Raw genomic sequence first — 12,888 nt, forward strand, 5'->3', positions numbered from 1 at the left:
CACAAAATTCTGTACCCGCCATTTATGATTATATATCTGGTTTGTCTACTATTCATGAGGAAGCACGTTACGCCTTGGCCAAAACTAAAGAATGTCAAAAAAAAAGGCTGCTGATAAACACAGAAGGGTACAACCCCAGTACAATCCTGGAGACAAGGTTTGGTTAAGTACCAAACATCTGGCTATAAGAGGAAGTAAAAAACTTTAGTCCCAGGTTTATTGGTCCATTCCTTATTGAAAAGGTTATAAACCCGGTTTGTGTAAAATTATCCCTTCCTAAGAAATATCAAATACATCCGGTGTTTCATGTATCCTTAGTTAAACCTTTTGATCCTCAGACCAGGTTGATCCGACCTCCTTCTGCCATCTTAATCGATGGACATCCCGAATTTGAAGTCAAGAAGGTTCTGGACTCTAAAAGAATTCGAGGCAAACTTTTCTACTTGGTAGATTGGAAGGGGTACGGTCCTGAAGAACGGTCATGGGAACCTATTGCTCATTTACTAAATGCTCCAAAAGCTTTAAGATCTTTTCATATGCAAAACCCCTCCAAGCCAAAACCTATTGCAACAGTCTTAGGAGGGATCTTGAGGAGGGAGTACTGTCACGCTTCCGTGCATAGGCCTCCTCTGGAAGTCTAAAGTACATCATGGCGTTATTTGCCAACAAAAAACCCACCCCTTTCCCGTGCACCTGCACTCCTTTGTAAATGTGTTATGTGGTTCTGTGTATAGTTACTGATTGATGTAATATAATTGGTAACTTGATTTTAGATTTTCACTTCGTAACTGATTCCAGGATTTCATTTCTTTAAGGTTAGGTGCTGCAGGGGCGCTTCAGGTCAAGAACTCGAGGTTAGTTCTGTATGAGTGCTTTCGGTTAATCTATCTGTGTTCTGTTCTCTCGCGTGCGCATCAGTTTATTTCAGCTGAGCGCACGCAAGCGTGGGGCGCGGTTGGGTGCGGTCAAGTATTTAAATCGCACCCAGCCTTCTGGAAGCCGCTTTGCCTTCCGCTTGCGCAGAGGAAGGTCGTGTGATTCTCTCCCTCGAAGGCGGCAGCATTCCTGAATGAAGACCAAGGAACTTCAACCTGCATCCACGGCATTTCAAAAGAGATAAACTGCTCGGAACTTTCCTTTTGAAAACGGAACCTGCAGAGACAAGAGTCAAAAGAGATAAGTGTAATTTCTTTTAGTTTAAAGGTGCCCTTCGCAAGAAAGAACCCCCGAACAATTTTTGGAACTCTTATTAAGAGAGACTTTTCAGAGACTTTGGATTTGATTTAAAAGACAGCCAGGATTTAAATGTTTGAATTCTATTTTAGGAGTTTGTATTCTCTACTTAAGGAAGTGTAAAGAGGTGATCCCTGAAACCAGAAAGAGATTATTTCTGGATGTCAAGTCTGTTATGTTTTATGTCAAGTCTGTTATGTTTTTCTCGCTTTGGTGAAATCTTTTATTTAGATTGCAAGTCACAGAGTGAAGACACAGATCGTAACACTAATGACGCTCTCCAAGGGATAACACTAACAGAAAGACAACAACACAGAGAACAGGACACTCACCCAACTCATCTGACAAGAACGGACTCATCTGACAAGAAAGACATACTGGACGAAAGACGGACAACAGCTGAACGCAGGTAGGCGACAGTAGAACTTAGGAAGAGAACTGTTGATAGAATCTTGTGCACTCATTAAGGGATTTGAGTTAAGAATTAAACTTAGGGTTCTTGTTGTTTCGCAGGTCGTCAGCAAGAACACTACGTCCAGTACCGGCCCTCCTCCCCTTAGTCTAGCCTAAGTCTTGTAGTGTTTTATAACTCCTCAAGGTAGGGGTTAGTCTCTAGGGAGGTTGGTCCATTATGTCCCTGCGAATTAGCTACTCGTCTCAGGAATTACTCTTCAAGACAAGGTAAGAGACGACGTAGTGTCTGTTTTGACACCTGGTCATCACTGAGGCCATCACTCCTCCAACTGGAATTTGGTCAATGGTGTGCCGTCTGCATGAATTAGGAAGGTGCCTGCTAACCGAGGCCTGATTTTCAGGTATTCCCTAACCAAGGTGACCGGGCAATACCTGGGATCCTCGAATGCATGTAAAGTGATGGACACGCCCTTCCCCACTTGATCTGTTTTGGATTTCCGTAGCCACATTACCAATGGATCCCTGGCGCAGACGTCCATCATGTCTAATGCCCTCCCCGATCTGTCAGATTTGGATTTGGCCACTAGCTCGCTGGCCCTAAAGGCCCCAAAGAACGCTAAGCAAAAGGCTGTCGAGAAGAGCTGGGCCTCGAATGCCGAATTCGTGACAGACGGTACTGTGTCCAACATGCACTGGAGAGCTGGGAACTCGATTCCTGCCCTTTTGTCGGGAATCCTCACTTCCTCCCTGGCCCACCCCTTCAGTGCTGCCCTAATCTTGAATGAGCACGTTGGATCCTGTTCTCCATTTAACTGAGTCTCATGTTTCAGTGCTGCCAGGTGGCCGCACACCCAGGAGTGTGACTTGCCAGCCTCCCTTGCCCATACTACAAAAGTCTCGACTTGTTCCGCTGTACTCAATGCTGATGCTCCCAGGGACAGGATCACATCGCTGAAAGTTGTCTGTTGTGCCGCATATCTTCTCCTGGTTGTAAGGGCCAGGGAGCGTTGCCCTATCCTCTTCAACCGTTCCCCCACTGAAGGAGCCGCCATAGGGTGGTCGGGAATGGTGTCATCTCCTCCCCCGCCTGCGGCCAGGCCTCCCGGAATCGTGACAGCTGAAAGCGAGAGAGAGCGTCAGCTGCCACATTCTTGACACCTTCGACATGCCTAGCCCTGAACTCAATGTTGCTTCGCAGCCCTGCCCTCACTAACTCCCTCAGCAGACTTAAGACTAATGGGCAGTTGGCACTCAGGCCATTGATGGCATGAACCACCGCTAAGTTATCAGACCAGAACACCACCTTCTTGTTGGCCAATTCCCCTGGCCATAAATTCAGTGCCACCACAATGGGGAATAATTCCAGGACCGTTATATTTGCGGTCACTCCCTTCTTGCGCCACGCATCCGGCCACTTCATGGCACACCATTTTTCTTGAAAAATCACCCCAAATCCTACTCGACCGGATGCGTCTGAAAATAGACATAAGCCCTGGCTACTTTCCCAGGGGGCCCTCCATATCACTTTGCCATTGAAACTCTTCAGGAACTCGTCCAGCATTCGTAGATCTGCTTGCAACCCCGGCCCCAGCCTTACAAAATGATGCCTCTTCCTCACGCCGGCCGTCGCCTTTGCCAACCTGCGAGAAAACACCTTACCAGCCGGTATGACCCTCGCTGCGAAGTTCAATTTGCCCAACAGCCTTTGGACCTCTTCGAGCGTTGCCCTACCCTTGCCAATCATAGCACTAATGTCCTGTCTCAGGTCACCCACTTTCTCCGCTGGGAGTCTGGATTCTCTTCTGATTGTGTCAAGTTCTATGCCCAGGAATGTCAGTATCTGAGCAGGTCCTTCAGTTTTTCCAGGTGCTAATGGAACACCTAAATGTTCCGACATAACTTCAAAGGCCTGTAGGGCCTCTGCGCATTCCTGAGAACCCTCCCTGCCAAAAAAGAGGAAGTCGTCTAGATAGTGGGTGACTTGGTGAATACCATGCCTGGCCGTGAGGGCCCATTGGAGAAAGGAACTGAATGCCACAAAGTAGGCGCATGAGACCGCGCAACCCATGGGCATGCAACGATCGAAAAAGAATGCCCCCTCCCACTTGAAACCCAGCAAGTGTTGGCTGTCTGGGTGAACCGGTAGGAGGCGGAACGCTGACTCGATGTCGGCCATGGCTAACCATGCTCCCTTGCCTGTTCTCCTGATCAAGTCGATGGCCATGTCCAGCGAGCAATAGGAGACCGAACATGCCCCCTCCTCTAACCAATGATTGACTGAATTGCCCTCCGGGTAAGATAAATGGTGGATCAACCTGTATGCCCCGTGCTGCTTCTTTGGAACCACACCTAGTGGTGAAACTAAGAAATTGTTTAATGGTGGTGAAGGAAAAGGTCCTGCCACCCTCCCCATGTCAACCTCCTTCCTGATCTTGTCACTGACCACCTGTGGTAAGTCCCTGGCCGATTTCAAATTCAAGGCGTCCCTGGGACCCAGAGGGCCTTTGTAAGGAATTCTAAAGCCGTCAACAAACCCATCAACCAACAGCATTCGCTCTTTAACCAACGGATACACTCTTAGCAATGGTAAGATGTTCTGCAACACGATGGGGGATGGACCTTTAGTATGCTCTGCCCCCTTCCCTGGCTTAGAAAATACGTCATTGCCAAACACCTTGCTGACCTCAGTTCGTCCTCTTTCCTGTAACATTATGAAAAGTGGGCCTTTAGCCTGCTCTGACCGCTCTCTATGCTGTGAAGGGAAATTGGGGCCTATTTCGTCAGTCTGATCGGTCTGTCCTGTGTAAAGTGTGCCTTTATCGTGATCTAACCGTTCTCTATGCTGTGAAGGGAAATTGAAGCCTATCTCGTTGTTATGCTCAGTCTGTCCTTTGTGCTGTTCGGGTAACTTACTGTCGCGCGCTGTCCGCTCCTTGAGACGTAGCGGGGGGGGGGGGGGGGGGGGGGGTGTTATGTCCGCTGGTGCAGGCAATTGCTGCATGTTGGGCACCGCATTTGCTGCATTCATGTGCAAACTTACAAGCCCTACCCCAGGTGCATATTCCATTATTGAACATTGTGCAGGTCCCCGAGTTAAAACGTCTTGGTTCAGACCATGTCCCCTCCCCCGCCCCCCCCGAAAGGGCTGTTGGAAGGACCTCCTTGGATACTGCTCCCACTTTTGCTCATGTTCCCACTTTTTCGTCTCGCCTTCGCTTTGCGCTTTATGCACTGTCTCCCTTTTGCTATTCCCAGTCCTACACATATGTTTAAACCAGAGCTGGACGTCCGTGTGGTCCCACCCTATGTCTGGGCAACTGGCCATTGACTTTCTGAATTCCTGATCGTAAGAAAACCAACCCATCCCTCCGGACTCCCTTGCCCCTTGATGGATGGAGTTTGCATACTCCATCAGGGCCTCGCTCTGAGCTGGGTCCTTCTGTACAATGATAGCTGCCAATATGTTGAATGCCTCGGTCCAATTTTCAATAGTTTTTTCCGGCCAACGCTAGAATCGAACCTTATCCTCCTCTTTCTTACCGATCCTCCTGGTGTCTGCACCTGCGTTGTCATGCATTAGCAGGGTCAATATGTCGATATATTCCCTCCTCCATATACCTTCTTTAGCAGCCTGTGGTACCTGTCGGGCCAGGGAACAACCGCCTTTTAACTTCGTGCCAGGTTTCCCCATGCCAACAGGTGGAGCTGAGGATGTCCCTCCCGGTGTTGATTGAGCCGGCCCCCCTGAACCCACCCCCCCACTTGTAACCTTCGCCGTTCTAGGTGCTGCCCCCTCTCTGGCTGGCACTTGACCCGCAGCCGGCAGCATGATAGGGGTGGCACCCTGATGTATGATGGGGGTAGCACTTTGAGGGACGATGGGGGAGACACTTAGAGGAACCGTGGGAGTGGCAATCTGTTGGGATACTGCTGGCACACTCGACGGGTTAAAGGTATTGACAACCTGAGGGGTGATCGTCAGAATAGGGGCGACACTTTGAGGAACAATGGTGGTTGCACTCTGTTGGGTGACTGGCAAGACACTCAGGGTGTTAAAGCTGCTGACGACCGAGTTTGCAGGCGGCAGCGCTGGTGGACCGGCCAGCAATGGTGACCCTGCTAGCAGCGGCAGCCCTGCTGGCAAAGGCTGAGCCCATACTTGACTCACTGGATCCGCCACTGTCAGTACCGGAAGTGGGGCCAACCCTTGCGCTGCCGCCATGGCGTCTAAACGTCTTTGAAACATAGTCATTAAACCCATCATATCGTCCACTGTCTTACCCATTTGGGCCAAGTTCGTAATTTCTGCCGCTGTCTCGTGTACCACGGCAGGTACCGCGGGCATCTCCACTGGCAACTCCGCAGCGGGGGGTGATGGTAAAGCCAGCCGACTGTTACGTGCTGGTACGGCAGCGGGGGGTGGTGGTAACGCCGGCTGACCGTTACGTGCTGGTACGGCCGGAAATTCCTTCTGGGTGACCTTCCGCTTGCGATTGGACCGACGTGTTCCCTCTCCAGAGGTGCCCGGTGCCTCCTCGTGGGCCCCAGGTCGGCCAGCCTCCTCAAGCCTACGCGCTTCAATGAAACCTTGTGCCCATGCTGGCCCTTTAGACTGCGCGACCGCTAGGAATTCGGCCCACAGCCCATCCTGTGGCAAAGCGGCGCCACGGGTGCTCATAGTGAATGCTTCTGCCCTTCCGGGTTCCTACGGATGAGAAAGTACAAGGGGGTGAGCCACATATTACAGCATCCACTATCCCCCCGCGGCCTCATGCCTTCATAGCGTGGTCTGTTGGCCGCGACCAACCGTCCCGCTGGCAGCCACCTGTCCTTGTCTCCTTGTCTCTTTTCGTGCATTACCTGCTCTACTTCCAATCCTAGCCGCTGCCAATCCTTGACCGCCTTCCCGAGCGCAATCTGTAAAACAACGCAGCGTTACTCAACATCAAGCCGTGTCACAAGCGAGCACACCTGTAAAGGAACTTGCGTACAATGTGTAAAACAATCCTGCGTTACTCAACATCAAGCCGTGTCACGAGCGAGCACACCTGTAAAGAAACCTGCGTCAATCGTGCCCTCCCTTACATGACACCGTGTGACAGACCTGTGTTCCAAACGTACCACTCCCTTACATGACACTGTGTTGCCATAGAGTGGCTCGTACTTCGCGACCCTACCGCCCCTCGTCCAATGAGCTAGCCCATGGGCCTTGACCTCAGCAATTACCTGTTGATCTACGCCTTCCTCCTAGGTAACTGCTACTCCTTGCGACGTGTTCCACGTGTAATCTGAAAGAACAACAAACCGTCAATTGTCCTGTACAAACACTTTCTTTCAACCGTCTTGTGTCCCTCGCCAATTCTTGTTAACACCCTCAATAGCTGTGTGCCGGTACCCGGGACTTGAGTTTCCGCTTCGCCTCTGCCCCCCCTTTCAATGCCTCACACGTTTTACTACAGAACCATAAGGTGCCACCCCATCAGGCGCCGAACTCAAGGGGGCTAAATACTTATAAGGTCCCAAAGGTGAGACCTATTGGCTATGCCAATGCTTGTTTAAATAATTGTGTATGAGTACACCAGAGTCAGCAGCCTTCAGAAGCAATTTTCAAAAAGCACTTTTCCTAGACCCCAGTCAGAGGGAGACGGCTGCAGGGGGCTAAATACTTATAAGGTCCCAAAGGTGAGACCTATTGGCTATGCCAATGCTTGTTTAAATAATTGTGTATGAGTACACCAGAGTCAGCAGCCTTCAGAAGCAATTTTCAAAAAGGACTTTTCCTAGACCCCAGTCAGAGGGAGACGGCTGCAGGCAGCTCCTGCGCCCGTCTGGCGGTCAGTGCCCTGGGCGTGGGCCCAGTTCATACTTGCTAAAGTCCACAGCCATCCTTTCCGACACTGCTGGAAATGAATTGAATACAGGAAAGATGAGTGTGTCAATGAGGGCGTCACAGTTGGGCGCCCCTCTATGGCATTATGCAATAGGCCACACCAGTCCAAAACTGCACACCACTGTTGCAAGTGCGCTTTTATAAATGAATATATACAACAGCGTGGGAACCCTGCAGGATGTACATTTCAAGCTAGGTAAGCCTATTCCCGATGAATAGGCGGTAAATCCTTAGGGAAGCGTCAGTTCATTTCGGAGACATGTTCAATGGATCGGGGCTGTTTACTCCGACGCGGTGGCGGTGCCATGGCGCGCCTGGGTGGCCGGAGGCGCCCCGCGCACCCCCAGCGTCTCGCGTCAAGCTCTCACGTCACGTCAAGCACCACTGCTCCCTGGGGGAGACTTAACGCGCTGCGGATTGAATATTACTCGATTCACTCCCTGGGCGGGATGAAGCGGTGCTTTATTTATGTGCTGTATCGCCAGTTTGTGATGGTACCTGCAAAGTATTGTTCCAAATGAAGGTACACAAGGATAAGCATCTGGCTCTGTCCATTATATGTGAAATACACAGACCGAGACAATAAAAACGTATTAATGTTCAAGCAAAGAAAACGTTCACGCTGCGGCCATCATCAACACGTGACGGTTGAAATTGTATTCGTGATCATGTAAAAGAAGAGACGATATTTACTTTGCATACAAACTGCCTCTCCATCAAATGCCAAAGCGACCCAGAAATAGCACACTCGTAGTCTACATATCCACCGAACCGCCAACAAACACTCAGCACCATCCATACATGCCAACAGACCCCATTCCCGCTTCCCTAAGCCAAAAAGCCCTTCACCCATCTAGCACTTTTTCCCCCATCAGCCCAAAACCGCCTCTGCTTCCACAGAACTCAACACCCTCCCGCGATGCAATTCTCCCTTCACCAAAGCCTCCCGTCCTTCCGCTGTAAAATGTTGGTGCGCATGCCACAAAGTGATAGGAAGGGCACCCGCAAAGCCATGCAATTCCCCCAATAAAACAATCTGGGGTTCTGGATGTTCAACCTCCACTCTGCACTTGCCTCGGTTGACCCCTGTGTGCCAATTGAAGATTTCCTGCCACAGCTCCCACCCGCTAGGCGGTTACACTGAACTGCAATGCCCCAAAACAGTGGGTTGCAAGAAAAGATCCAGTGAAACGTCTATTATATTACAAACCTCAGCTCAATGTCGCATCAGCCTCCAAAGAGGATGTGAGCTCTCTACGATCCCCCACCGAACCGCGACTGCCCCATAATCCAGTGGTATCCGCCAACCAGTTCGGCTCTATATATTCAGCCATGGACTGAACCCCCCCCCATCTGCTGCACTGTGCCCATACCGTCATCGGCTCCCATCATGAAAGCATTCAAGAGCTCCACGCGAGGCCGTCAATGGCGGCGGGTGGCTCGTGGCCGGCAATGGCGGCGCACAGACGCGTGGTCGTCCAAGGCGCCCCGCAAGAGCGCGGCCGGCAACCGGCAAAGCCAAAGGAACCCGCCGACACGCGCGACCGAACCAGGGACCCCCAGCTCCCCAGTCCAACGCTCTCCCAACCGAGTCACTCCGGCCGCGCCGTTCGGAACGCCCGGTACCCTAGGATGCCCCACTGGGCAGGAGACGTGCGGGCAAGGCTGCTGTTTTTTCTCAATCCATCCCAGTCAAGAAACTAACCCAGTGCAACTATACTCTCCAAACCCCAGGCGCCCAGACGACAATACCCGGGAGACCAAGCTGACAATAATAATCCACATTTGTAAAGCGCACAATCACCCGCAAAGGGTCTCTAGGCGCTGGGGGAAGAATCTAGCAGCGCCCATCGTGGGGCTCGAACTCCCGACCCTGCGATTAAGAGACGTGCGGGCAAGGCTGCTGTTTTTTCTCAATCCATCCAAGTCCAGAAACTAACCCAGTGAACTAAACTCTCCGCAAGCCCCAGGCGCCCAGACGACAATACCCGGGAGACCAAGCTGACAATAATAATCCACATTTGTAAAGCGCACAATCACCCGCAAAGGGTCTCTAGGCGCTGGGGGAATAATCTAGCAGCGCCCATCGTGGGGCTCGAACTCACGACCCTGCGATTAAGAGTCTCAGCTACGGGACACTGGATAGCTACATACCCCGCTCTTCCCGCGCCTCATGGTCACAACCCGCCGAGCCCATACCCGCGGCCCACTACCCGCAAGCCGCAGCCCCCCCCCGTGGTCGACACCACAGGGCCCAATCAACCTGGGCATGTCCAGGGATCAGGCCGGGGGGAGACTAGGCGGATGCTGCCCCATACCTTAAATCCTACGATGACGACACGATACAGCGCAGAGCAGCCTCGGACTAGCGCGGGAAGGAAAGGCCGAGCCTAGGTGCTGGCCTGGTCATATACCCTTGGACACGCCTCCCCCGTCCCCAGGAGAGCCCTCCCATTGGTTGTTGGCCGGGGGGCGGCTCAAGGGGGCGCGCTGCAGGCTACGCTCGCCCGACGTGTGGGACTAGGGCGCTGTCCCCCCATGCTCCCCTTCGTGTCGCGGTGCCAGCGTCATTTCAGCTATTTAGGCAGTGCATGCCTCAGCCCATCATTTGCCCAAACTTTGCGTCTGCATGCACATCACTTGCTAGGCTCACTTTTTCTCGCTGTTCGGACAAGCTTGGCTTTAGTGCCTTATAGCGCAAAGTTTGGTTTGGGTCATCACTTGCTGTTAATTGGGTGCTTCGCCTACCGCCCTTGCTTGTCCTGCCTTTTCTGTCGCTAAACGGTCGAGATCAGGAGCCTGTTAACTTTACCAGCCCCTGGTTGGCAAAAGGTGATAGTGTTGCGCACACAGGGTATCGGACCCCCGGATCTGCAGCCTTTGTGAGCTTGGCCTCGATATTGGCTCTCCTAGAGTCATCTGTCCAGGGACTGGATAGGTCTGGCAAAGGAGCAATGCACATATCATGCCTTAAATCAGTGGCAGGGTCTGCCAGAAGGGGGGAGCACCGTGATCACTCTGAAATAACTAGGCCTTAGAACTAACAATGGCTCGTGCTCTCACAGTATATGCGCAAATGGCACGCCCCCAGCTTGCCACTCAGTGATGTGGTGCCCTAAATCGCTATTGTGTGTCTTGGACAGCACAGCTATGCATTCATGAGCCAGGCCAGGAACGATACAGCCCTGTCACCTCTCAACTTTACATAATTAATTACTCTATTTTTAATAAAACAGAGGTGTACTTTTTTCTTTCTGTTCCTCAGTATCTGCTTTTCTTCCTACCCTTCACACCTTACTCCTTTCCTTCTTTCCATTCTCCTTTCACTTTCTGCCATACGTCCACGTTTCCTCTTAAGCACCACCTCCCCTCATTAACTGCTTATCATTTTTCACCTTCTCATCTTTCCCTTGCACTCCCTTTTCACGCAGCTCACTTCTGTCTGCCCTTCTTCCCTTTCTCCTCTTTCCTTTATTCATTCCCATAATGTTCCACCCCAGTCTTCCACTCCCTAGCACTGCTTTTCTCACGTCTCTTCACATTCTTTGTCTACCGTATCTATCTTTGCCTTCAGACATCTCCTCCTTCCTCACTCTCCCTTTTATGTTTTTCCTTCTTGTGCATTTCTTTATATACACTCCAGGAATCAGTATTTGTTCCCACGGTCATACATTGTAATCTTGGTATGCAACTCAGTCTTTCATCTTTCTGACGTCGATAAAATGTGTGCCTATGAGCTGGATAAAATTTTAAATTCTGTGTCAAGGCTCCCTTTCGTGAATATGTGCTTTACAAACATACATGATATGTTAAGCACACAAATGTATTTTAGTCTTTTGTTTTTCAATTTCTTTGCAATATTACTCTGTCACTCTCTGTCCCTCCTTGGCCCAGTACCTTTCATACTCGTATCCATTCCCCTGACCTTTCTTTCCTTTCCTTCGTCCCATCTTTTTCTTTTCCCTTTTTCTCTTCCTCAGCACCTCCAGCCATACCTCCTTTCCCCTTTTGCTTCCTCCCACCCTCATTCATTCCCCATCCTTCCCCTCTTGGTGCATTTATTCCTCTTCATCAATTCTTTCCTTACTTTCTTTTTTTTCTGATCATCCCTTCAACTCTTCTTTAATTTCATCCTTTCTTATCATCAACCCCTCCTTATGCTTATCTTGCTCCTTTCCTTTCTTCTTTCTATACCACATCACTCACTTCCTTTCGCCCTCTATTCCTTCATTTCTTGCTTCCTTCTTTAATGTATTCCTTCCTTCACCCCTTCCTATCTTTAAAAGAGCACAGTACAAGCACATTCTACTTAGTTTGCAAAGCTGCCTCAAGTCCTCCAATGACCTTTCCTAAAGCTGCATTTTGAGAATTACAAACATTCTGTAATTTGAGCTCACTTTTAAGTTGTTCTCATAGGCTTCCCATATGTTATATTATGTTATGATATATTGATTTGTGTATCAAACTAATCACCCAAGAGGGTATCCAGGCACTTGGGCATGTGTGTGTAGGTGTGAGGTCCCGGAGGTGCTTATGTGAAGAGCCTGGTCTTCAGCTTCTTGCGGAACTCAAGATGTGAGGAGGTGGCTTTGATGTTTTGAGACTTGTGGATGTGGGTGGAACCATTGAAGGAAGAGGGTGCAGCCTCTGGAAGAAGTGGGTGGAGCCGGTAAAGTGGGTGTGGCCTCCTAAAGAAAAATATGAGCACCTGCACTTAATATTTTACAAATTAAGCACTGCCTGTCACCATCTGTCACAGTACGCGGCTCAACGCGATTCAGGTTTCCTCTTGGTCACGAGCCTCACAGCATGAAACGCAGTACACCTATGATTGGAAGCACCTGCTTTATTACGTAGTTACCGCCCCAATGGGCGTGTCCTGACGCCATACTCGGCATATGCAAGTTTGATGCATTGTGGTTTTAGCAGTCCAAACACTCCGTTTTACCTCAGCGGGTCTGTGTCACAGTTCTATGTATATGCGTAATTAAATTAAAATCCCCAGTGGGTTGACGTAAGGTTAAAAGCAGTTTCCGTGGACATCAGTAAAACATGGCACTTCCAATGTTTACCAAAACACAATCTACACTTAAACCTTGAGATTTATCAATAGTCACCGCATATGCCAAAGAAAGAGGAAACTGTTTTCTACGAACATACACGTCTTTAACAAGCATGCAACAAATAGAATAAGGTCCAATCTGTTTTACTTCTTCAATCTGATCAAATTTAATCTTCAAAAATTGAATTCCATCTCTATTTTGATAATTAACAAAAGCAACAACTTTTCCCATTGCCCCATTTATTAAACCTTTTTCTACATCCAAATTACGCTGTAAAATTACCCGACA

Source organism: Lissotriton helveticus, chromosome 12 (assembly GCF_964261635.1).
Source record: "Lissotriton helveticus chromosome 12, aLisHel1.1, whole genome shotgun sequence".
In the NCBI taxonomy this organism is placed as follows: Eukaryota; Metazoa; Chordata; class Amphibia; order Caudata; family Salamandridae; genus Lissotriton; species Lissotriton helveticus.